Source organism: Stegostoma tigrinum, chromosome 34, assembly GCF_030684315.1.
Source record: "Stegostoma tigrinum isolate sSteTig4 chromosome 34, sSteTig4.hap1, whole genome shotgun sequence".
In the NCBI taxonomy this organism is placed as follows: Eukaryota; Metazoa; Chordata; class Chondrichthyes; order Orectolobiformes; family Stegostomatidae; genus Stegostoma; species Stegostoma tigrinum.
In genome coordinates, this window is record NC_081387.1 from 17,822,418 (window position 1) to 17,850,385 (window position 27,968).

At 40.3% G+C, this 27,968-nt stretch overlaps 1 protein-coding gene across 10 annotated transcripts in view; it reads right to left on the bottom strand.

Annotated features, from left to right (window-relative positions):
- LOC125446329 (ras/Rap GTPase-activating protein SynGAP-like) overlaps window positions 1-27,968 on the bottom strand; it is a 746,401-nt gene that overhangs the window by 640,779 nt on the left and 77,654 nt on the right. The gene's annotated exons all lie outside the window — the stretch shown is intronic.

Genomic DNA, 27,968 nt, shown 5'->3' on the forward strand with positions numbered 1-27,968 from the left:
GAACATGATGACAAAGTCCATCGAAGAATTTCTAAAACCACACTCAAAGAAGGAAGTGCTACAATTTCTGGGACAGAGCAGATTCTACAGGAAATTTGTACCAAACCTTAGTAGTATGGTGGCAGTGCTGACATATTTGTTGGAGAAGAGTATGAAATTTCAGTGGACAGAACAATGCCAGGAGGCATTTATGAATTTGAAAGCAGTGTTGACCACTGCACCAGTTTTAGCCTTGCCAATTTTTTGCGAACCCTTAGAAATCACTATCGATGCAAACAATGTGAGCATTGGAGCTGTGTTGTTACAGGAGGATAATTGTGGCATTGAAAGGCCAATGAGTCATCTTTCAAAGAAACTCAATATCTATCAGAGAAAATATTCAACTGTCAAAAAAGAGTTATTGATTCAGACTTGACCTTACAACATTTAATGTTTAATTTGCAAAAGATGTATCAGAGATGGTTATGTACACTGATCACAACCCTTTGGCATTTTTGGAAAGATTTACAGATAAGGGCAACAGGCTATTTCATTGAAGTCTTATGTTACAAGCATTTAATTTACAGACTGTACATTCTGCAGGTTGTGAAAATGTTATTGTGGATGCATTATTGCAGGTTTAAAAGAAAACTAAGATAGAAACAATTGTGTTCAACGTTTTATATATATATATATATGTGTGTATGTATATAGAGTTAGTATGAAATGTATATTTAGATTAATGGCCTATATATCTAGTACCAATGCTGTTAAGATTTAGAGAAAAAAAGTAATCTTTTCATCGTGTTGGTTCATTCTTTCTTCAGGTGACGAGGTATTGTGACGTTGGATACAGTACTCATGGATTGGAAGGCAGGATATTAGAATTTATTTGTAAAATGATAGGGGTAAGAGTGCATGATCCCTTTAAAACATGATTTTTAAGCTTGGAAGCATATTAAAAAATGTCTGCAGGCAGCAGCAGATGCACAGAGATCCTTGAATTTGAAACATTGTCTCAAAAGATTATACTGTTAACTGGCAAGGTAGCATTTTTACCAAGACAACAAGTTTTTGAATTTAGACAATTAATTTAAACCAGGCCGTAAAGCCAAAACCCAATAAAATTTATAACTGATGGTCTTGACAACCTTGGACAAATCCTATTGGAAGAAATGAATAGGCCATCAAGGGTATAAAAGAAGACAGCATTTGAAAATCGGGTTGAGAGCAAACTGGCATCTGTTAAGAGAATAGCTCTTAACAGCCATCAGCTCCAAAGAAAGAGAAAATCACTTGATCTCATAGAAATCTCTACGATCTCAGAGTTAGCACCATCTGAGTAAAGGTATGACAGCACTAATATTCTTGACACACTAATTCAATGGAGGAAGGTGTTCCTGAATGGAAAACAGCAGAGAAGGCAAAGAACATTCCAGAACACTTATTCTGGCTATAATTTAATTTAATTTGGTTTATGTAAGTGTGACTTAAATCTATTGGAACAGCACACCATTAGGATTTAGTTCTATTCAGGAATAGTTGATAGTTAAGGGGGTAATTGTTCAGTTTGTTAGTAATTCTGTTAATTTGTTAACTGCTAGGATTAGATAAACAAATTTTTGCTTGTTGATTGTATAGCAACTGTCAGGAGTTCATCTTATTTCACTTTTCCTTCACAACAGTTGGGAGTTGAGAGGCAGGTATATGACTTTTCAGATTTTCTTCAACAGATGACATTATGAGGCCATCCTCCCTGGGTGTTTTTGAGTTTAAGTTATCAGAAAGGTATGGAACATCCCCTCCATGACAAGATTGATTGATACAGATTACCCTCAGGTCGCAGTGTAACAGAGTGCAGTCAGACTGCCCTGTAACAGATCAAATAAGATATAGTTCTCTCAGACCACACTACAACAGACTTATCAATTCAGAGTACCAACATAGTGCATTCTAACAGGTTGATTAACAGAGAGTACCCCAGACTGCGCTGTACCGGATCAATCAATATGATATTCTCTCGGGTCACTGTCGCGAAGTTTGGCAGAGTACTTTTGGATTGGAAGGCAGGAAGTTAGGATTTGGAGTTTGTAAAATGCGAGGGAGAAGCATTATGTGGTCCCTTGAAAAGATTGTGGTTTTTCTATGCTGAGAGATTTAAATTTGATGTCAGTGATCAGCAGCTTGAAAGTTTGGAAATACACTGAGAGCACCTGAATTGACACATTTGTATCAAAAGGCTGTACAGTTAGCAGGCCAAGCAGCAGTTTGGACCAAGACAACAAGTTTTCGAATTTCACCAATTTGAACCAGGCATGCAGATACCAAAAAACAATTAATTTTAAAATCTGACGGCTTTGACAACATGGGACAAACCCTATTGTAAGAAATATGAATCTGTTATCAAGGGGAAAAAGGAAGGGGGCAGTTGGACAAAGCCCCAGAGAGCTAACTGCCATCTGCCAGAGCTAACATCCCTGAGCTCTCAAGGGTGAACTATTGGCTCTCACAAACTCCTCTCTGGTTCAGAGAAAACACAGTCTAAATAAACACTGTACCCATGGCACAAGTAGTCAACCTTTCTGACAGAATAATCAACAGAAAAGGCACAGCACATTCCAGAAGACATGTAACCTGGCTATATTTACAACAGACTAAATTCTATTCCTTTCTTAAAAGTGGAGCTTGTATTTATTGGAACTGCATACTATTAGAATTTTTTGGGAATAGTGGTTAGAAGGGATTTATTCAGTTTGTTAATTTGTTCACTGTTAGAATTAGATAAATAAATTGTTACTTCTTGATTGTAAAATGTGAGTGTCAGGGATTAATTTTATTGCTGAAATGGAGTTCACACCACTTTTCGCACTACATTCTACAGATGAGAGGGCGAGATGCTCTCTTTTGAGTGCTTTGGTTCTCGGGGCGGGGTCGTTAACTTATACTTTATAATACTGACTTTACTGCTTTACAACAGGTTGATCAATACAGAAAACAGTTAGAGTGTACTGTAATAGATTGATGAGTATAGATAACAGTCAGGTTGCACCACTAGAGGCCAATCAATACAGATTTCTCTGAGATCACACTGTAACAGATCGATCGACACAGAGTTCCCTCAGACCACACTGTAACACATTGGACAATACAGAGTACTGTCAGACTGCAGTTTAACAGACTGTTGGTTTAGTCCTTGCGATTTGGAAAACAGGCTGTTAGAATTTATTCGTGAAATGATAGAAGGGAAGAGTGTGTGGCCCTTTTAAAAATGAGTTTCTTTAGGCTTGGAGATTAAAGAAAACGTCTGCAGGTAGCAGCAGTTTCACAGAGAGTTGTTGAAACCTTGTAACAAAAGTCTATATTGTCAGCAAGCAAAGCAACATTTTTGCCAAGGCAATGGGCTTTTGAATTTAGGCAATTAATTTAAACCAGGCGCTAGATACAAAACCCAATTAAATTTAAACTGATGGTTTTGACAACCTTGGACCAACCCTACTGTAAGAAATCAATAGGTTATCAAAGGTATTAAGAAGAGGGCAACAGCCAACTGTTAAGAGAATAGCTCTCATTAGTCATTGGCTATAAAGAACAAGAACATCATTGGCTCTCAACAAATCTCTCAGATCCCAGGGTAAGTATCATCAAAGTAATGGTATTACAACACTCTTAACTAATATTCCTGGCTCAAGAATTCATTGGTGGAAGGTATTCCTGACTGGAGGACAGCAGAAGAGGCGAAGAAAATTCCAGAAGACTTATCCTGACTGTAATTTCAAGAGGTTAAGCTTGAAGTTATTTTTAATAATTTGGTTAATATAAGTGGGACTTATATCTACTGGAACAGCATATCATTATAATTTTGTTTTATTCAGGAATAGTAAGTAGTTAAGGAGGAATTGTTTGGTTGGTTGGTAGTTCTGTTAATTTGTTTACTGTTAGAGTTAGATAAATACATTTTTACTTGTTCATTGTAAAGTGAGGGTCAGGGATTTCTTTTATTTCACCACTCCTTTCATAGATTATGAGGCGAAGTGTGCTTCTCTGGGTGTTTTGGTTTTAGTTATCAGAGTGGGGGTTGACCACTCATTTGTAACAGATTGGGGATTAAATCCGGAATCTGGCCGGGTTAAAGGGATCTGAACAGATTTTGACAGATTTAAACAGACTTAGGGATTAGTGTCCTAGATCTTAAAATAAAACTTAGATGAGAAGTGGGAATTGTATTTAATTTCACTTACTCGTGGCTGGCTAAATCAAAAGTGAGGAAAATGGCTCTTAACACGGCTAATGAGGTTCTGGCGTTTGAAGATGCTTCCCAAATTTGCCAAGTAAGTTTAGAAAGACAGAGGTAAGATATACTTTTAGACTTAACAAACAGGCTAGAATTGGATTTAACTAGCCAACAGCGGAAAGCTAAAATTGTAAAGGAGTTAGTTAGTCATTTAGGTACACCAGAGAAACAGGCACGTACAGTGAAGGTAGAAAAATTATTTAATTGCAAATAAGACATCTGGATTTAGAAAGGGAAAAAGAGAGAGAAGAAAGAATGTTTAATTTGGAAAAGATGAAGTTGGAACTTGAAACAAAAAGACTTCAAATGGCAGAAGGGAAAGTACAAGATGGAAGTGAGGATGAGCAAACTCATCATGGCCAACAGCCTGATCAGGATATATACAAATACGTCAAAACATTCCTAAAATTTAATGAAAAAGTTGTAGATGCCTTTTTCATTTCTGTTGAGAAATTGGCTAAGCAGTTGAATTGGCCAGAGACTGCGTGGGTAATGTTAATTCAGACCAAGTTCGTAGGCAGGCCTAATGATGTGCTTGCTGCACTATTAGATAAGGTGTCAAGAGACTATGAAGGAGTGAAACAGGCTATTTTGAATGTCTATGAATTGATACCAGAAGCATATCGACAATGGTTCAGAACTGTAAGAAAGGAACCAGGTCAGAGTTATGTTGAAATTGAAAGAATTAAACATAGCAACTTCGACGGATGGATGAGAACATGTTAGATAGAAAAGGCACATAAGGATCTCGGAGAGAGTATTCTGCTGGAGGAGTTCAAAAACTCACTTCCAGTAATGATAAGAACTCTTGTTGAGGAACAGCAAGTTAAAACAGTGAGAACAACTGAAGAGATGATGGATGAACACGCATTAGTGCATAAATCAAAATCTAGTTTTCGACAGCAATTTCATTCCATGAGGGGCAGAAATTGGGAAAAGGGGAGAACCTTCAATGAGAAACAAGAAGTACATAACACTAGACACAGTTCACGACATGTGAGAAAAGAAACCCAAGAGAGTGAAAAAGAGGCAAAAGGCCTCAGGTGATTCCACTTTAATAGAGGGGGGACACACAAAGTCACTGTGCTGGAGGATTAAGAGAATCACTGGGAAAGAGGATGCAGTAGAAGAGGTTAAACCAGTGGGATTAGGTGAGATAGTGAAGGAAATCCCAAGAGAAGTTGAGGAGCCGCAGGAATGTGCAGCAACTAATCACAGCTTGGATAGTGAGACAGTGCCCAATCTCTTCAAAGACTTCACCTCTGTGGATAAGGTTTACTCAGGTAGAATAAGAGGAGAAGGTAAAGAAGTTAAAACACTGAGAGATATGGAAGATGGTCAGTCTCTAATAGCAAGAGATGAAAATATTTGCACTCCTTCTGAACTGTTATGCGAAAGAGTGTTAAAGGAAGAGAGATTTAGCATTCCCTTGTGTGACATAAGGCTGGAAAGTCCAATTAAGATTGGGAAAGTGATAGTAGGTGTGATTGAAAGAGTGTCTATCCCAGGAATACAGTTTCTTCTTGGAAATGGCATTGCTGGACCAAAGGTGGGAGTGATATCCCTTATAATGGAGAATCTGAAATAAAGCCAGAGAACTGAAGAGTTAAAACAAAAATACCCTGGAATTTTCCTAGACTGTATGGCGACAGGATCCCACAGTCATAAATTGAAGCAAGAAGTGAAAACAAAAGAGAAAGACGAAGGACAAGCCCCAATCTACTATGATAGGAGTATGGGCTCCCAGAGAAGCCCGACTTTCCCCTCGTAATCTGTTAAAAGAGTGGTTAAAAGAAAGAAAATCCCTGATCTGCACTTTACAAGCAACGAGAAACAATGTATTTATTTAATCCTACAATGAACAAATTAACAGAATTACTAACAGACTGACAATTCTCCTATTAGCCTGCTAACTGCTCCCCAACTAATCTAAGTTCTCCTGGAATACTGTTCAAATAAATACAAGCCCCACTTAATAAATCCAATTAATGAGAGAAGAATAAATTATTACTTAATCTCTCCAAATTCGCACAGATTGTCTTCTTAAGTATGCTGTCATCTCTGCTCTCTTCACAAACACCTTTCTTCGGCTAATTCTGCTGTCAGGGATGTTTTATCTCTATAATTTCTTCAATGAGGACTTTGAGCAAAAATACCATGGTACCTTTGATTAATTAGATGGGCTTTCTCTGAGAATTGAATGGTGCTAACTCTGGCAGGCGTCCAATGGTTCTTCCCAATTTTCCTCATCTCATATACTCATAATGACGTAATCAAATTCTTAAATATTACGATTGGTTTCAGGTTGTCAACACCATCAGATTTAAATTCAATTGGCTTTCTATGTTTATATTAATTGACCAAACTCAAAACTTGGAAAAATGCCACTTGGCTGTTCTGTACAATATGTTTCCATGCATCTGAACTCCACTGCACTCCATAAGGTCTTACTATTCACCATGAAACTCCGACCTTGATTTGACTTTCCAAAACGCAACACCTCACGCTTATTTATATTAAACCCCATTCGTCATTTCTTGGCCCACTTCCCCAGCTAATCAAGATCCTGCTGCAATTTCTGATAACCTTCCTCACTGTCCACCATATCTTCTATTCTAGTGTCATTCACAAACTTACTAAACATGCTTTGTACATTCTCATCCAAATCATTGATATCGATAACAAACAGCAATAAGCTCAGTACCGACCCCTGAGGCACACCACTCATCACAGGTCTGCAGTCTGACAAGCATCCTTCCATTATTACTATCTGTTTACAACCTTCAGCTAATCATGTGTCCAATTTGCTGGCGCTCCCTGGATTCCATGCAATCTAACCTTTCAGAGCAGCCCACCAATTTGAATCTTATCAAAGGCCTTACTGAAATCCATGGAGACCACATCTACCGCCCTGCTGTCATCAATCTTACTGGACACTTCATCAAAGAACCATTACAAATTTGTGAGGCATGATCTCCCACACATGAAGCCATGCTGACTAGTCCCAATCAAACCCTGTCTTTCCAAATACATGCATATCTTATCCTTCCGAATCTTCTTAAGTCACAAATGTTAGGCTTACTGGTCTATAGTTCCAGGTTTTTCTTTGCAGCCCTTCTTGAATAAGGGCACACTATTGGCTACCCTCTTCTAGGATGTCACCCATGGCTAACGATGATGCAAATATATCGACCAGGGCCCCAACAATTTCTTCTCTAGCCTCTTTCAGGGTTCTTGGATATATCTGATCAAGACCAGGAGATTTATCCACCTTCATACATTCTAATACTTCCAACATTTCCTCTACCATGATATGAACTGTCCCCAAGATATCTCCAGTAACTTCCCCAAGTTCCTAATCTTCATGTCTTTCTCCATGGCAAACATAGAGAGCAAAATATTCATTAAGAACCTTGCCTATTCCTCTGGTTCCACACTTTGTCCACTTTGGTGTCCACTTTAATCCTTGAGGGGTCCTATTCTCTCTCTAGTTATTTCTTTTCCTTTAATATACTTAAAAAATCTCTTTAGATTCACACTTAGCTCTTCGACCAAAGCGATATTGTGCCCCCTTTTCACCCTCCTGATTTCCTTCTTCAATAAGCTCCTATTACCCCTATATGCCTCCAGGGATTCCCTTGATCCCAGCTGCCTGTACCTGAGCCATGCCTCCTTTTTTCCTGTTCAAAGCCTCAATATCTCTTGTCATCCAGAGTTCCCTACTCCTGCTAAATTTGCCCTTCGCCCTTACAGGGACATATAGACCATGAACTCTAGCTATCACACTTTTAAAAGCCTCCTACTTGCCTGAGGTCCCTTTGCCTGCAAATAAGTTACTCCAATCAACCCCTGCAAGCTCCTGTCTAATTCCATCAGAATTCACCTTGTCCCAATTTAGAACTTGAACCTGTGGAGAATTTTTGTTCTTCTCCATAACTATTTTAAAATTAATAGAACTATGGTCACTGGTCCCAAAGTGTTCCCCCACTGTCATCTCAGTCACCTGTCCTGCCATATTTCCTAAGAGTAGGTCATGTTTTGCCCCTTCCCAAGTAGGAACATCTATATACCACTTGAGGAAACTTTCTTATACACGTTTAACAAATTCTACCTCATCTAAGACTTTAACACCGAGCCAGTTCTGATCTATGTTAGGAAAATTAAGAACCCCACTATGACAATCCTATTGCTCCTGCAAAGTCTACGCAATTTGTCTGCATATTTGTTTCTCTGATTCCCACTGACTATTTGGGGTCTATAGTACAACCCAATAATGTCACCATCCTCTTTTTATTTCTTAGCCACACCCACAAGCCTCACTGAATGATCCCTCAGCTATTTCATCTCTGACTACTGCTGTGATACTCCCCTTAATCAAAAATGCTCCCCTCCCCTCTTTGCTTTGCCCCTGTCCCACCTAAAGCACCCGAACCCTGGCATATTAGGCTGACAATCTTGACCCTTCCTTAGCCATGTTTCTGTAATGGCTATAATATCCCAGTTCCATGTCCAATCCATGCCCTGAGTTCATCGGACCTACCTCTTGCATTGAAATAGATGCAATTTAATCCAACAGGACTTCTTTGCTGACCTGTCTCTTCAGCTTGCTATTTCTGATTAGTGTATCTCCTTCCAGCCTCACACTTGCTTCCCTGCTGTTTTCAATTCCAAACCCTCACCAATCTAGTTTAAACCCCTCCTTTGCAGCACTAGCAAACCTGCCCACCAGGACCCCTTCCAGTTCAGGTGGAACCCATCCAATTTGAACAGGTCACTTCTGCCATAAAAGATCCCAGTGATCCGGGAACATGAATCCCTGCCCTGGATCAGCCAATTAATTTAAAACAAGCACTTAGTGATTGAAGGTCTGGTGATTTGGACAATCTTGGATCAGTGCTGTTGTAAGAAAATTGATACGTCACCCAAGACATACAAGGGGAGGGTTTTTGAAAATCAGTATACGAGTGAAACACCATCTGACAAATAAACATTTAGCTCTCACAAGACATCATTAAGTTCTCTTACAAAGTACCATCTATCCATAAAAGGTACCATGGCACTTCTAGCTAAGAATCCTCACAGAAGACTTTGCACAGAAAACATCCCTGGCAGCTGGATCAGCAGAAGAATGGCAATTATGACTTGAGAACAGCACAAGAAAGGCATGTGGACTTTGAGAGACTAAGTTTTAATTTATTTTCTTATTACTTGGGCTTACATAAGTGGTGCTTGTATTAATTAGAACAGCATACCTGTAGAATTTAGTTCAGTTAGGGAATAATTAGTAGTTAAGGGGGAATTGTTTGGTTTGTTAGTAATTCTGTTAATCTGTTCACTGTTAGAGTTAAATAAATAAATTGTTATTTGTTACTTATGAAATGAATATCAGGGATTTTCATTCATATAACCTCCCCTTCTCCATAACAAGTTAAAAGAATAGGCGAGGTGAGGCGAGCCGCTCTGGGTGTTTCAGGTTTAATTATAAGAAGGGGACCTCTACTCCCGCTGTAACAAATTGGGCGCTTGTGTTTTGATTTTAGTTATCAGAGAAGTTTGACCTCCCATTCCTTACAATCGACAAATACAGAGTGCAGTCAGACCACATTGTAATACATTTACCAATACAGAGATCGCCATACAACAGAGTAATAGATCAATCAATACAGAGTGGAGTCATCCCGCACTGTAACAGATGGATCAACACAGATTACAATCAGATGGCACTGTAAGAGATCAACAATTAGAGAGTGCCCTCAGACTGCACTGTAACAGATCGATCACTTCAGAGTAAGTCAGTCCACACTTTACCATATTTATCAATACACAGGTTACCCACATGGCACTGTAAAACAACAGAGTACGATCAGATGGCTCCGTAACAGATTGATCAATACAGAGCACTCTGACACTGCACTGTAACAAATTGATGAATTCCAAGTACGCTCAGACTGCACTATAACTGATTGATCAATATAGAGTACAGTAACATTGCATTGTAATAGATCTATCAACACAGAGTACAGTCAGACAACAATGTAACAGATCGATCAATACATAATACAGTTGAACTACACTGTGAAAGATCATTGAATACAGAGTTGCCTCAGACAGCAATGTAACAGATTGATAAATACAGAATACAGTCAGACCTTAGTGAAACAGATTGATCAGTATAGAGTATTCTTAGACTGCATTGTAACAGATCTAAGACAATAAAGAACAGTTAGACTGTACTGTAAAAATTTGATCAATATAGAGTACAGTCAGACTGCACTGTGACAGATCCAATGATACAGAGTCAAGGTAGGCCGCACCGTAACAGATCGATCAATACAGTGTACAGACACAATGCACCATAACAGATCGATCAAAAGAATACCACCAGACTGTGCTGTGACAGGTCAATCAATACAGAGTACACTCAGACCACACTGTAACAGACTGATTGATACAGTGTGGTCTGACTGTACTCTGCATCAATTGATCTGTTACATTAGGGTCTGACTGTACTCTGTATTGATCGATATGCTACTATGTGGTCTGTGGATATTTTGTATCAATTGATCCAGTACAGTGCAGTCTGACTGTGCTCCATAACAGAATGATCAATACAGAATATGGTCAGACCACATTGTAATTTATTAATCAATACGGAGATCAAACAGGCCACACTGTCACAGATCAACCAATACAGAGATTCCTACGACTGCACTGTAACAGATCGAAGAATACAGAGTACAGTCGGACCACACCATAACAGATTGATCAACAGAGGACAGTCAGACTGCAAAGTAACAGATTGAGCAATACAGAGTACAATCAAACCATACCGTAACAGATCGATCAATACAGAGCACCCTCAGACTTCATCATAACAGATCAATCGAAACAGAGTTCCCTCAGACCTCACTGTAAGAGATCAGTCAAAACAGATTTCCCTCCGACTGCACTGTAACAGATCGATCTATACAGAGTACAGTCAGACTGCAATTATCAGTTTGATCAATACAGAGTTCCCGCAGGCCACTCTGTAACAGATTCTGCAAAGTGTTCATGGCTATTCAGTGGCTCAATTCTCAGAGCTTTGTTCAAAGCATGCATAGCCAACCTGCTTGATTTGAAATCTAAACCTGGTTGGTAGTTAACAATCAATTATCATTAAGCAGTACATTCTTCATGGCAAGACATCTAATAATCAGGGTCCATGTGCTTACCAATCAACACTCTCCGCTTAGCTGCAGTGTAGATTTTCCTTTATCTTTGACATTTTTTTATTGTGCAAGATGAAGATATTCAACAAAATGTGTGTTTTTTTTCAGCAGATCCCCAATGCATTAAAGACTTTTCTTGAGCATTCTAGATCTGCTCTCATCATTCCCCATGCAAACACAGAAAATCTTCATTTAATCTTCCACTCGCCTAGCAATAACCAACAAGATTCCATTTGCTTGCCCAGCAAATGTTCCTGTACCTGTATAATAACATCTTGTGTTTCATATACCAGCCTACCCAGATCTCTCAGTGCCTCAGAGTCCTGCAATCTTTCTCCGCTTGATCATGTGCTACCTTTTCATTCTTCCTGCAAGTCTGCATTTCCCACAAGTTATTACACGTGCCACGTTTATGTGCACCCATTTAACCTATCAATATTTCTTTGCCAACACCTTAAATTCTCTTCATAACTTACATTTCTAAGTATCTTTGTATCGTCATCAATTTTAGCAATTTTACATTCAGTCCCTTCCTCTGTGTCATTTATCTAAATTCTAAGTCATTCAGTGCCCAGTTTGAAACTTCCACTCAACCAAAACAAAATTCACAAGTTCATGGTTAGTGACTATTTCCTGTTAACCAAAGTTTTCTTTACCCATTCTCGTATGTTAACCCCACCATTTGAACTTTTAACTTACGCAATAACGTTTGATGACTAACCTCGTGAATGCCTTCTGGAAATCAAAGTACAGCAGATTCATAGGTTCCCATGATCTGTATGACTTGTAACTTCAAAAAATTCTGCTAAATTAGTCAAATGTAATTTCTTCTCCACAGGCCACGTTGAAGATCTCTACACAATCTGACAGAATTACAGGGCCACGATGTAACCACTTTCAGGAATCACTGTAACAGATCACTCAGTACAGAGTCACCCCGTTAATCACTGTAACAGATCGCTCAGTGCAGAGTTACCCTGTGAATCACAGTAACGGGTCACCCAGTACAGAGATCACTCAGTACAAAGTTACGCAGTGAATCACTGTAACAGATGACTTAGCACAGGGTTACCTGACAGGAGTTAGCCTCAATTCCCATCCGTTACTATGCATGATGAGCAATTACGGCTAATTGCAAGTCAGGCCTGCAAGCTTCAAGCGCAGAGATTTCTGACAGTGTTAGATGTGGAGAGGGTGTCCATTATGTTATTTTGGAGAACACATTATTGTATTATTCTAATTATAAAACTCATTTCCGTAACGAAATTAGGTTAATTAGGACAACGATTTCCAGCCTGTCTGTAACCAGACTGAAATCTGAAGGGCAGAATTCTGCTGTTTTGGTCAGTCACCAGTGATCATGGTGACAGGTACCAGTGGGATATTGATGTGGACAGAGGTATTGTGAGAGGAATGGCAAACAACAGGCCAAACGTGATAGGCTGAAGGTTTGTTTTCATGCCATAGATTCTGTATTGTGATCGAAACCTTGTTCACAGCATGTTGAAAAGATTGAAAGGAAATCGAAATGGATTACTGGGACAGAGTAAACGTGAACAGCTGCCCCGGGTTGTAAAGGGGAAGCCCATGGAAAATCCAAGTTGGGGCTTATTTAATTATTCACTTGAGAAAGGCTGGTACTATCAGGAAGGATAGAGGAGAAGCTTGCTTAAATCCATTTAAATGTGCTCTGATCTGAAAGATGAAGAAACATAGAATCCTTAGTGTGGAAGCAGACTATTTGGTCCATTGAGTCCACACTGACTCCAAACAGCAGCCTACCCAGACTTACGGATAACACAGTGTGGGACTGGAGGAACACAGCAGGCCAGGCAACATCAGAGGAGAGGATTTGTTGGTAAGTCTGGCTCAGTTTGTTACCATAGAGTTACCACAGAGATGCACCAGGGAAATACTGACCCCCCAGGCTTTTGACGAGATTCAAACATGGGCAGTGCCATAATCTGTTCCTTCCTCTGTACTGAATAAAAGTAGCTTCTAGCAAATGCAAGTCTGGGTAGAGATAGGAAGAACTGCAGATGCTGGAGTCAGACATAACACAATGTGGAGCTGGAGGAACACAGCAGGCCAGGAAGCATCAGAGGAGCAGGAAAGTTGATGTTTCCAGCTGGGACCCTTCTTCAGAAATGGGCTGAGGCATTTCATCAGTTTGTTAAGGGGTCACTTTGTTTAACACTGCCTCCATTAGTTTTGTTGTTCCTGACTGTATCCACAGTACAATATCTTTTGAGTGTTTGTGTTTCCTAGTGAAAACCGGGGATCAGGAAGGTGGTTTCGAACCAGCCATGGCGAAAAGAACACGAAACAAAGAAACGGGAGCCCAGGAGCCAGCTGTTCAACCCCTTGAGCCTGTACCACCAGATCAACGAGATCACGGCTGCTATTTGGACTCATCTTCGGCCGAACCCCAGATTAAGTGGAGGAAGATCCATGATCCTCCAGGGAAAGAAATTTCTCCTCACCTCAGTTTTAAATGGTTACACCGCGCCCTCCACCCCCCCACCCCCCACCCCCCCGCCGCGCCCCTCAACACGTATTCTGTCAGAGTGACCTTGCATTCTAGATTCCCCAGTCAGGGTGAAAGCAGCCTCACAATGTCTAACCTTGCTGAACTACTGCAGAATGTTGAATGTTGTTAGAATGAGATCACCTCTCATCCTTCAGAGAATACCAGCCTCTTACTGCAGGACGACCCCTTTGTGCCAGGGACCGATCAGTCCCATGGGAATGGGGAGATTAATAATCCACTGGGTATACTAACAATCACTGAGGAACAGGAGAACCCAACGGGGAGCAACACACTGCAATTCCACAGGGTCGGCCGCTCAGGATGGCACATGGTGAACTTCACTAGTGTTAGCTTTGTAGACTTCCTTCTTACAGCCTGAAGCTCCCAAAGGCAGTCAGCAGCTATTTGTAGAGCATATGTCCTGAATTCTCTGAAACAGCCTGTCATGTCATTTGGTTGTAGGTCAGTGGGCCAGGCTCAGCAGTGAGAGGTGATGTACAGGCTGATGAAAACACGCCAATCTACGTTTATACTATCGAGCCAATTTACACAGGTGTGAAATCACCTCAGGCAAACATTTTTCATCTGCATTCCCTGCTTCGTGCACCCACCATAAGCTCATGGGATGAGATAAACCTTTTGCAATATAGAGGCTCCAATGGTGACACGAAGCGAGACTGAGAGCACATTCAGAACCAGCTCCCTCGCTGACTGTAATCACTCCTACTGTCAAGCAGCCATGATCCATCAAACTCCTCCCGACCCCTGCTATGTCCCAGCTCTGCTTATAATCATGTTAAACTGTTCATAACAGCTTTCCCAATACAGACAGACAACGACGCTACAGAGAGGGCCTCAACAAACTGCAGGAATGCTTCTTATCAGAGAACCTGTGATGGTTGAGAGCACTGAAGGATCACATCAAAGTGGCGTTATCCGAAGAGCACAATATACCTTACTATTCACTCCCAGGTATCCATTATTCTGTATATAAGCCAATTAGCCCTCAATTAGATTCCAGTCTGTAACTCACTCCCAGGTATCCATTATTCTATATATAAACCATCTGAACCCCTCGATTAGATTCCAGTCTGTAACTCACTCCCAGGTATCCATTATTCTATATATAAAAAGAACTATCTGAACCTTTCCAATAGATTCCAATCTAGACCTCACCAACACCAGCACAAATGTGATATTACAGCCTCCCTTGCACCATGATAACAAAGTGTGGAGCTGGATGAACACAGCAGGCCAAGCAGCATCTTAGGAGCACAAAAGCTGGTGTTTCAGGCCTAGATCCTTTCTGATAAAGGGTCTAGGCCCGAGACATCAGCTTTTGTGTTCCTAAGATGCTGCTTGGCCTGCTGTGTTCATCCAGCTCCACACTTTGTTATCTCGGATTCTCCAGCATCTGCAGTTCCCATTATCTCTCCCTTGTACCATCACAGTTTGACATTATAACCTCCCCTATGCCAGCTGTTATGATATGGAGACAGAATGCTAAACCAAAATCAAATATCTCTGTATTTATAACACATTAAAATTAAAACCTTCAAAGACCCTCAAAATTGACCACAGTGGTTCAGAACCAGACTTTTTTGAATAGCCAATTCTAGGCCCTGCAAAAAATAACTTCTAGATGCTAGGTGATACCTTAATTAAAAATCTTAGCAATTTATTAACAATACAGGAATTTCAGCAGAGCAAAATTAACAATAAACTAATTTAGTTGATGGCTATAATGAAATACAATAGCCTTTGTTTTCAGGCCCCATTCACACAAAAGATAGACAAATAAAGGAAATTAAGGCACAAATAACAGAAAATTACAGAACTGTCCAAAATACTGAAGGAGTTTCCACAATGAGTTGTGATTTTTCATTGTTTCTTAATTGATTTTCCGAAGACGATGAGGGCCACTTTTTTTGTTCATTATTGAGGAAGTTTCAGTAATACTTATAACTTAGTTTCTATTCTCGAAACTTCCAATAGTTGATAGTAGGAGGTTAGGCAGGGGCGTTTCAAACCTTCATGCTATAGTATCAACAGCCAATATCCTTTTCTCAGTCACACAATCCAAACATCAATTTAAACACGCCTGCCCTTCTGTCTGCTTGGCTACAATGTTCCCTCTTAGACATACTGACACAAATTTCTAGGAAATGACTTTTTCATTATTAAACATCTGCCATCTGGTAAAACATACTGCTTGCCCCCACTGTCAAAGAGTCTAAAAAATGCTTTCAATCAAGAACCAACCTGAAATTGGCATCCAGGTGTCAAACAACAGTGTTTTCTACTTTTTGTTATTTAACATAAGCAGTTGCTCATAGTCTAAGGGTCACCTTCAGCTCACAGCTCTCAGTCCACAGCTTCAAACCAAATTTGACGAAAGAATCAAATCAAAATAATGAGAAATTAAGGGGGATTCTAACACAGCATAGTGTGATTATTGTGCCTTCCCCATTGTAATTGTACAGAAACTCCAACATCAGCATAGTTTGATGTAGCAACCCTCAAAACCAGAAAAATATAGTTAGCTACTGTGCTGCAGTTTGATAACATTGAACACCCTGACCACAATCTTATTGATGTATACGCCACTTATATTCTAAAAGGTTAATCCCTCTACACACATAAGGCAGAGGCAAAAGGTCAAGTGTCGTTGTGTTATGAATTAGCTTGAAGATCTGATCATTGTTTCAGAGTTAGGCTGCAGTTGAGGGGCATCTGTAACCATGTACAAACAACCATAGAAATTACTGATGTTTCATTGCCGAGTCAAGCTTGGAGCTATGAGAAAGGAGTCAGCGGATTTATGATTCATCAATGTATCTAAGTGAATAGTTCCTATCTTTAGATTAGGAGGTCATAGTGCAGTGGATATCATCCCTATCTCCAGGCCCCAGAAATTCTGTAGCTACGTGACTCAAAAAGGCAAGTTGTAAATGCTTCTGACACGACTGTGGCAGGTACTGAAAGCAGGAGACTGCCAGTCAGTAACTGCATTGCAACAGCCTCCCAAGTGGAAAGTCTCCATGAAGGGATGGCACAGTAGCTCAGTGGTTAGTTTCGCGACCTTACAGAACCAGGTGCCTGGGTTCAATTCCACCCTCAGGTGACTGTCTGTGTGGAATTTCACATTCTGTGAGGGTCTGATCCAGATGTTCCAGTTTCCTCCCACAGTCCAAAGATGTGCAGCTTAGGTGAACTGGCTGTGCGAAATTGCCCTGTAGTGTCCAGGGATGTGTAAACTAGGTGGATTAGCCATTGGAAATGTTCAATTGTGGGAATAGGGTAGGGGAGCGTGTCTGGGTGAGATGCTTTTCAGAGGGTTGGTGTGGATTGATGGACCAAATGGCCAGTTCCATACTGGGTATTCTCTGATTCTCTGAACCAGAGACACCCTCATTCTGTATGACTGACGAACACTTACAAATTGTGCTATTGTCAGATCATGACCTCCTGCTTAATCAATCATACATTCCCTTTAGTGCAGGAAAAAAAACCATTGAGTCTGAACAGCATCCCACCCAGAACTAGCCCTGACCCTGTTTCCGTAACCGGACAATTACCATGACTAATCTATTTAGCCTGAAAACCATGCGGCAATTTTACCATGGCCATTCTGCCTAATCTACACAGTTCCTAACCCTGTGGGAGAACGCCGGAGCACCACGGGGTAGTCCACGTAGACACAGTGAGAATGTGCTAATGCCACACAGTCAGTTGCCCAAGGGTAGAATTGAACCCAGTCTCTGGCACTGAGAGGCAATAGTCCTGACCACTGCACCACCATGCCACCTGATATTCCCACACTGAGAAAAGAGAGTTAGATTTGGGAACAATGACTTCTTCTGTTCCTCAAACTCTTCTCTGTTGTGGCTTGGAAGATTTCAGCATAAGTTGACCATTGAGCCAAATGATCGTTCCGTTAAATTTTTGCAGCGGACGGCACGGTGACTCAGTGGTTAGCACTGCAGCCTCACAGCGCCAGGGACCCGGGTTCAATTCCAGCCTCGGCCAACTGTCTGTGTGGAGTTTGCACATTCTCCCCGTGTCTGCGTGGGTTTCCTCCGGGTGCTCTGGTTTCCTCCCACAGTCCAAAGATGTACAGGCTAGGTGGATTGGCCAAGCTAAATTGCCCATAGTGTTCAGGGGTGAGTGGGTTACAGGGGGATGGGTCTGGGTGGGATTCTTCAAGGGGCAGTGTGGACTTGTTGGGCCAAAGGGCCTGTTTCCACACTGCAGGGAATCTAATCTAATCTAAATCGTCTCTTGACTGGAGCCTGAACTTTAACAATACACTTCCTTGATAATTGTTGTTTAATTCTTTTATGGGATACAGATGTTTAATTCCTCTATGAGATGAGGGTTTATTGCTCATTCTTAATTTCCCAGAGGGTAGCTAAGAGAAACATTGCTGTGAATCTGGAGTTACATGTAGGGCAGGCCAGGTTACATATTCTAAAGGACACTAGTGAACCAATGGGTTATTTCTGTGACCACTGACAATGGCTTCACTTTGTACTTGTATGGGGTGTGGGACAGGTGAGCTTATTGAAATATTCAACGATGCTTGAGGAATTGATGATGTAGATGCTGAGGAGAAATACTCTCTCGTTGATGGAGTTTAGAACTACAGGGCATGGTTAAATAGTAAAATGTCTCCCATTGAAGACAGAAGAGAAGAGGAATTTCTTCTTAGACGGTCATAATCCTTTATATCATATAGGAGTTGGATGTCATGATGTGGTTGTAGAGGCCTCTTCTAGATCATTGTGTCCAATTCATTATTGATTATTGACTAGATTATTTAGTCATCCTGTTACAGGAAAGATATGATTAAATTGGAGAGGGTTCAGAAATGATTTACCAAGGTGTTGCTGGGAATGGAGGCTTTGAGATATAAAAATAGACTGTAAGGACTGGGACATTTTCCCCTGAAGTGTAGGATGCTGCAGGGTGACATCATAGAGGTGTATAAAATCATGAGGGGCAGTAATAAGGTGATTGACGAGAGTTCTTTGCTGAGGGTAGGCGAGTTCAAATCTAGGGGACATATTTTAAGGTGAGAGGAGAAAGATTTAAAAAGGACAAGAGGGGAAACATTGTTTTTTACGCAGAGAGTAATTTGTGGAATGTACTTCCAGAGGAAGTGGTGGATGCAGGTACAATTACAGCATTTAAAAGACATTTGGGTAAGTTTATGAACAGGAAAGGCCTAGAAGGATATAGGTCAAATGTAAGCAGGTGGGACTAATTTAGTTTGGAAACACAGTTGCCAGGGGCTGGTTAGACTGAAGTGTGCATTTCAATGCTGTATGACTCTATGAGGCAGAGAAGGTTCAATGGGCTGAATAGCCTACTCTTATGCTCATTTCTTGAATATACTGCCCTATCAAATCCTTTCATTATATCAAGCACCTCTGTCAGATCAGCCCTCAATCTTGGCCTCTTTCTATCTTCTTTGTCAATTCCACTCCCCCACCCCTAATCAGTTTCCACCTTCATCCCCAGACTGTTTGAATCACTGGCTCATCGGTTTCTTGTTGCTTCCTGGATAATGTTCCATGTAACCTATTCCCTGACTCAGTGTGTCATTTCAGCTGGTTAGAGTGTCATTTCACAACAGAGTAATATATCACCTCCTAGTTACATTGTTTTGGTGACAATAATTGAAGCAATTTAAAAAAATCTCCTTATCCCCATGATTTTAGTTATCGATGATGGCACATGACTACCTGACAAGTGTGTAAACCTCCTTTAATTATGAAATTATTTGTTATTATGAAATAAAGAGTCACCATCTTGTGATTTCTGCAGCAGCATTTGCTCTCTTCAGATACCTACTGTGCCTAACTCGATCTGACAGAAAGTGTATGATGGAGATACGAGGGGCCTCGGAATTCAAACAACAGCTTCATCTGACACAGGCATTCCTTGTCTGTTGTCCAGGGAAGCTGACTCTTCACGTTCCCAACCCATTCCTACCTGATTAAGCATACACATTTGCAGCAAAACATTCTTGTGTGAGCAACACTACTAACTATTTCCAACAACTTCAAAGCAGAGATTTTGAGAGCTGTCTACTTTGATCAGTTTCCACAGAGTTTCCACAGTTCCACAGACATTCAGCTGGAGAGGCTTCACTGGAAATGAGAGTTATGTTAGTGGAAGGGTATCTCAGCGGCCTGCACTAGTGCCCTACAGAAATGAGTCCAAATGTCACAAAGTAAATTGGGTGCATTTTATTTCAATTAGTTCAACAAATCTGAAATAAAACGGATGCTAGTTTTGTTGATTATAATCATGACACTGCCAGGAAGTTATAAAAACTCAGATGTTCACTAATGCCCCTTTGAAGTGGAAATCTGTCATGATTCATTTTTCTGGCTTATACGTGACTCCAGGCCTACAACAATATGGTTGAATATTAAGATAATAAAATGTGAGGCTGGATGAACACAGCAGGCCCAGCAGCATCTCAGGAGCACAAAAGCTGACATTTCGGGCCTAGACCCTTCATCAGAGAGAGGTCTGATGAAGGGTCTAGGCCCAAAACGTCAGCTTTTGTGCTCCTGAGATGCTGCTGGGCCTGCTGTGTTCATCCAGCCTCACGTTTTATTATCTTGGATTCTCCGGCATCTGCAGTTCCCATTATCACTGGTTGAATATTAACTTTCACTAAATGATCCAGTATGACACCTAGGTCAAGGGCAATCAGGCATGGGCAATTGATGCCATCCTTTGCGGTAATGTACCTATGACAAAGAAACAAAAAAATCCATTGGGTCTCCGTATGAAACTGTGAGATTGGCATGTATTTCAATTTCAGAGACTCAGCAGCTATCAATTGCAAAATACATTTTTATAGGGCCTCACAAGTAGGGAATAAAACACCCCAGGACGATTAAGAGGAGATTTATGAAACAGATTTTGCCAATAGTTCATTTAAGGACATATAACTGTAAGTGACTGAAAGATAGGTCAAAGATGAAGAATGAAGAATTAGATACATCCCTCCGAGAAATACCAAGACTGATCAATAATTCAATACATCTCTTTGAGAAATATCAAGGCTGATCAATAATCCAACACATTGCTGTGAGAGGTATGAAGGCTGATCAATAATACTATACATCTCTATGAGAGATACGAGATCAATATCAGTAATCCAAAACCTGCCCATGAGACAGACAGACAGATATTGAACAACAATCAAAAATATCATAATTTTGCAAACACTGAGACTGATCAATAATCCAATGCATTGTTGTGAAAAATACAGCAGCCTGATCAATAAAACAATACAACCCTGTGAGAAATAATGACACAAATCAATAACCCAATTCATCTCTGTGAGCAATGCTGTAATGATCTGCCTCACAATACTGACAAGTCAGGCCATAGAATGAAATTTGTCAATACACCATCCTTGTTAATTTTGACATTTGGATACCGTGCTGATCAGCCATCAAACATGTTCACATGAGGCTGCTGTGAATAAAAAGGTTCATCACACTGAATCCAAAACACATATAAACTAGTTTAAAGAAGAATTAGTTGAAATGGTTTCAGTATTAATACCAATAATAACACCTCAACGACTTTGTCCCCCTGAAGAACTCCCTTTAAAGGTACTCAATGCTCTGCAAAGAGTTGTCTTGTTTTGACTTTAAGGCCCCTTGTCCATTTTGTGTTCTTGTAATTGGTTTCTTTTTACATAGAACATAGAACATAACAGCACACTACAGGCCCTTCGGCCATCGATGTTGTGCCGACCTGTCATACCAATCTCAAGCCCATCTAACCTACACTATTCCATGTACATCCATATGCCTGTCCAATGACGACTCAAATGTACCTAAAGTTGGCAAATCTACGACCGTTGCAGGCAAAGTGTTCCATTCCCTTACTACTCTCTGAGTAAAGAAACTACCTCTGACATCTATTCTATATCTTTCACCCCTCAATTTAAAGCTATGCCCCCTCGTGCTCACCGTCACCATCCTAGGAAAAAGGCTCTCCCTATCCACCCTATCTAACCCTCTGATTATTTTATATGTTTCAATTAAGTCACCTCTCAACCTTCTTCTCTCTAATGAAAACAGTCTCAAGTGCCTCAGCCTTTCCTTGTAAGACCTTCCCTCCATAGCAGGCAACATCCGAGTAAATCTCCTCTGCACCCTTTCCAAAGCTTCCACATCCTTCTTATAATGCAGTGACCAGAACTGTACACAAAACTCCAAGTGCGGCCTCACCAGAGTTTTGTACAGCTTCACCATAACCTCTTGGTTCCGGAAGTCGATCCCTCTATTAATAAAAGTTAAAACACTGTATGCCTTCTTAACAGCCCTGTCAACCTGGGTGGCAACTTTCTAGGATCTGTGCACATGGACACCGAGATCTCTCTGCTCATCGACACGACTAAGAATCTTACCATTAGCCCTGTACTTTGCCTTCCGGTTACTCCTACCAAAGTGCATCACCTCACATTTGTCTGCATTAAACTCCATTTGCCACCTTTCAGCCCAGATCTGCAGCTTATCTGTGTCTCTCTGCAACCTACAGCATCCTTCATCACTATCCACAACTCCACCGACCTTAGTGTCGTCTGCAAATTTACTAACCCATCCTTCTACGCCCTCATCCAGGTCATTTAGAAAAATGACAAACAGCAGTGGACCCAACACCGACCCTTGCGGTACACCACTAGTAACTGGTCTCCAGGATGAACATTTCCCATCCACTACCACCCTCTGTCTTCTTTCAGCAAGCCAATTTCCGATCCAAACTGCTATATCTCCCACAATTCCATTCCTCCGCATTTTGTACAATAGCCTATTGTGGGGAACCTTATCGAACGCCTTGCTGAAATCCATATACACCACATCAACCGGTTTACACTCATCTACCTGTTTGGTCACCTTCTCAAAGAACTCATTAAGGTTTGTGAGGCACGACCTTCCCTTCACAAAACCGTGCTGACTATCCCTAATCAATTTATTCTTTTCTAGATGATTATAAATCCTATCCCTTATAACCTTTTCCAACACTTTACCAACAACTGAGGTAAGGCTCACTGGTCTATAATTACCAGGGTTGTCTCTACTCCCCTTCTTGAACAGGGGAACCACATTTGCTATCCTCCAGTCATCTGGCACTATACCTGTGGACAATGACGAGTTAAAGATCAATGCCAAAGGCTCGGCAATCTCCTCCCTGGCTTCCCAGAGGATCCGAGGATAAATCCCATCCGGCCCAGGGGATTTATCTATCTTCACCCTCTGAAGGATTTCTAATACCTCTTCCTTGTGAACCTCAATCCCACCTAGTCTAGTAGCCTGTATCTCAGTATTCTCCTTTTGACTAGCCTCTGCAATTGCTCGTTGCTAACTTCTTTGGTTAATGTCTTTTCATGAGATCCTTAAGCAAATTTCACAGCTCACTTATCAATCAACATGAGTTCCTTAAAATATTCTTCTGCAATCTTTTGTTTCTGGAGTTTCTTGCTGGCACTGCCCTGATTGTTCTGAAGACTGCTAATTTACATTGTTGCTGTTACAGACGTTTTCTCCCTGAAAGAAAGCTCCACCACCCCAGATATATACACAGAAAAAAAAACCTTCACACTCATTGACCTTCTGGATAGTTCCCGTTCTGTAAAGGTAAACTATTCCCCTTTATGTCTCTTTCTAGTCTTGCTCTTTTGGGGCACTTAAGTATCCAACTCGAGTGTTTGTCGTCTAAATGCATGCGAACAACTTTCAGACAACCCGGCCACTCATGGAACTCAGAATGAAATGAAAACATCCTTTGTGCACACAACATAGAAATACATTTCGATGTTAGAGATGTAAATGTTTCTGTCCACATCAGAGAACAGTTTCCAAATAATAATATGTCATTAACTTTCATCATAACTGCCTGTAGAAAAGAAATGCAAAATGCCTTTAAGAACTGCTTTTATTTTTCAATCACTATTTCCTGTCATTTCTGTTCTATTTATACACATTTCACTGACATTAATGACATTCTTATTAAACAATAATAGTATTCTATGTAAATCCACTTTGGCCACAACATTTCTTTTCTATATTCTTGGAAGCTTCACCAATATTCTGATGTATTTTATGAGTAATCCAACCCCGAAATTAACATCACGCATTGCCAAAGAATTTTTTTCCTGACCTATTTACGCAAATTGATTTATGAGTCTGCAAGCTTTTGCAAGAAACTTCAACAGTTTTCTGAACAGAATCTTAATATTCTATTTAACTTTTTAAATACTTTCATAAGTTCTGGTCACCATACCGCTGAAAGGATGTGGAGGCTTTGGAGAGTGTACAGAATCAGCTGACTAGGATGTTGCCTGGCTTGGAGGGCATTAGCACTGAGGAGAGATTGAACGCACTTGATTGGTTTTCACTGGAATGTTGAAGGATAACGTTGACCTGATAGAAGCTTACAAAATGATGACAGGCATGGATAGAAAAGTCAATTACTTGGGGAGGTAAGTTTAAGGTAATAGGAGCTAAATTTAAAGGAGATGTGAGAGGTGAAGTTTTATTTTACACAGAGGGTGGTAAGTGCCTGGAATGTGCTGCCAGAGGAGGTGGTGGAGGTGAATGCAACAGCAACATTTAAGAGTCATTTTGATAGACAAGGAATAGACAGAGAACAGAGGGACATGGACAATGTATAGGCAAAAGGCTTTACTTTAGAAAGGCATCATGTGTCGGTGCAGTTTGGCAGGCTGAAGGGCCTTTTCTGGGGCTGCACTGTTCTTTGTTCTTTTTATGATTATTGGAGGAGTTGATTTAAATTTTTATTTGCTGATTGATTCACAAATCATTTCTTATTCTGCTCCTTATTACTTTCACCATTGTAAATATACTTCTGTTCTAACTATCCTCCCTGTCATTGCAGTGATTAAGCATATGAATGTGATACACTTGCTGATATTTCCTCCTATTTAGAGAGCCCACCGCACAACTCACAATGTACTGTTTCTTTTATGTGATAACTTCCAGTGAAACTTGCTTTTAATGGCCCCAGAGTCAGGTAAAAACATTAGTATCTTGTATGCAGCGACAAAATTCTAAGCTTTGGTCTTTTACACAGCTCTAGATTTTATTGTTTGTCAAGCGCTTTTGGCCAACTCACATGCTTTCCATTAGTTTATTTTCTCAGAAACTTGACACAGGTTGAAATCATATTTTCTAAGCTTTAGTTTGTAACTTAGTTTCCATTGATTTAAGGGGTCTTCTCACCTCATGTCTGTATATTACCTCAAGAAGGACTCAATTCTCTCAACCCTAATGACAAAGCATAACAAAGATTACCCCAATTACTGAGACATTCCTGGCAATGAGCTGTAATCATTGTGTTTAAAGGTTGTTGCTGTCTTTTCCATGCTTCTTAAGTTTGTGGATGAGAAGTTGAAATTGAAAAAGAATGCATAAATGGCTTTATTGCCAAGCTGTTCATTATTTCTTTGAATATTTGCAACATAAAGTTTGAACCTTGACCTGATTGCATTTCTGTGTGTTACCCATATCTTGCAAATAAAATGACCTAATTCTCTACTACCATTTTCGCAGTCTTGTTTTCTCCAAAAAAAAATTGTCTCAGGATATATTGCTGGAACATGCATTACAATTTAAAAATTGTAATGGATTCCCACTTTTGTTTTTAGGTAGGGGTCCTACACAGACCATTCAAACTCTTCTTAATGGTTGTCCACAAGCTGGTATTGGATTTAAAGGCATAGGTTTAATTGAGGGTTAGGATTTTCTCACTGACTGACATGTATGGAATGTCTGGCAACATTTCACCTCATCCTGATGTAATACTGTGTAATGAAAATGTCTCACGAATGATATTTTAGCCTATGACTTCCCATACCCGAGTAATTTGCCATTGGAATTTGTTGTTACAATATTCAGAAAGAACTGCACCCTGATGGGCCATTGTCCATTCCTCATCAGCTGATATTTGAGCTGGTCACCATTTCCTCATGGAGAACACTTTAGGTGGAATCTGCCCAGCCCCTGAATGGTGTGAGAATTAGTAAGAAAGTTGGAAGAATTTTGTGAGATGAGATGAGGAGCTTATTAATGTTGAGAGCAAGAAAGTCCCAATTTTCTAACAAAGATTTGAACAAGAGATGAGATTCCCATTTGCAAGCTTTAGCATTCTCGTTATTACGTTATCTCATTTCAGTTTCCTGTTTCCCTCTGGGGAAAGTGTGGCCTGATGGTATTGTTACTGGACTAATAATCCAGAACTTGTGTGCTGAGGATCAAATCCCGCCACAGCTGATGGTGAAGTTCGAATTTAATAAAAATATGCGTAATAACCTAATGGTGACCATGTAGCCATTACTGACCATCATAAAAACCCAAAAGAAATCTGCATTTTCTGGTCTGGCCTATATGTGACTCCGGATCCACAGCTATGTGACTGATTCTTAACTGCCCTCTGGGCAATTAGGAATGTACAGTAATTGCTGTCCTAGCTCACATTGTGTGAATGAACTGAAAAATAATTCTCCCGTTAGGCACTCCAAGTTGCTGAAGGAGACCTCTGCCAATCTGATATGTGTGGGGTAATTAAACAGAAACAATGAAGGGCATCTGCAGGCTGACTGGGTGAAAGGTTGGCTTTAAAGATGGCAGCAGCACCAGGAATTCTGGAAGGTCCCAGCATGGGCAAGTGGAAGAATACAAGACGGGAGATGCCATAGGGGCATGGTGTATGAGTAATGAGTGAGCTTGGGAGGATTGTGTGAGAATAGAAGCCTCCACAAAAAATGCACAAAAAGACACAGCCAAATTCTGATAATATGCAGCTCTTTGCCTTTAAAACGATAACACTCAGATATTGCTTCTGACTCAATTTCTGAACAGGCAGTTTGACATGGATCTCTCAGGAACTGTAATTACATTGCTAGGAAAGAAGATGGATTAAACATGCTAGCCTCAGATTCTTGACTTTCATCATTTTACTTAAGTTTTCAAAAGTAGTTTCAAATAAGCGAATTCTCAAGTCATCCATCTTTCTTTCAAAGACTTCTCTTTTTTCCCATTTAATTCTATGGGCCTGGGATCTAGGCACAGCACAGTCAGCAAACAATCCAGGATAATCCTCTTGTAACATCTAAATTTCTTTCAGTTGCATTGGATGTTTGGCCACCCTCAGTAAGACCAATACATTTGAACCACCCAGGTAATTCCCAAAATAAAATCAATTCCTTCCAACTCCAACTATACTATTTGTTAAGTCACGACCTTTATTTAAATCTAACTCTTTAGTACGGGACCGTTATGTATTCTCTGTGCATGCCTCCAATAATTGCTGTTTTACTTTCATTAGTCACTCTGGAAGACAAATTGTACCATCAGCAACTGACTTGCTCCAGTGTCTCTCAATATCATTAATGGTTTTCCTCTTTATTTTGAAGATGAAGGAAGTACCTTTTCCATCCAAATAAAGTGTTCAGAACCTCCGGTAGTCTGATACTCCGTTATCAATAGTCAAGGAAAAAACATTCGACTGTCCTGAGCCATCGCTCCTTCTCCAAAGCTAACGCCCTTTTCCATCCATGCCTTTTCTTTTCATCCAGTTTCCTTGTCAAATTACCACATAACCACTTCCCACAAGTAACTGTTTGTGTGAGATATTATAGGTACCTGTCATTATCAGCCTCCTCTTGGATCATTGATACTTGATGTCCTTCTAAATGAGACAGAAATGCTGGAATATCATTTTGCAATTCTTCCATAATCATGATTTCCCTTGCATTCTCAACCTGCTTCTTTATCTTCAATGCTCAAAGCCATTGATCCCCCAAGTACTTCTTTTCATTTGGAAAATATGAGCAATATCTGATCAAGTTTCATTTATATTCCCCAGTTTTAGTTGGTAAGCTTCAGGGACAAGCACATTG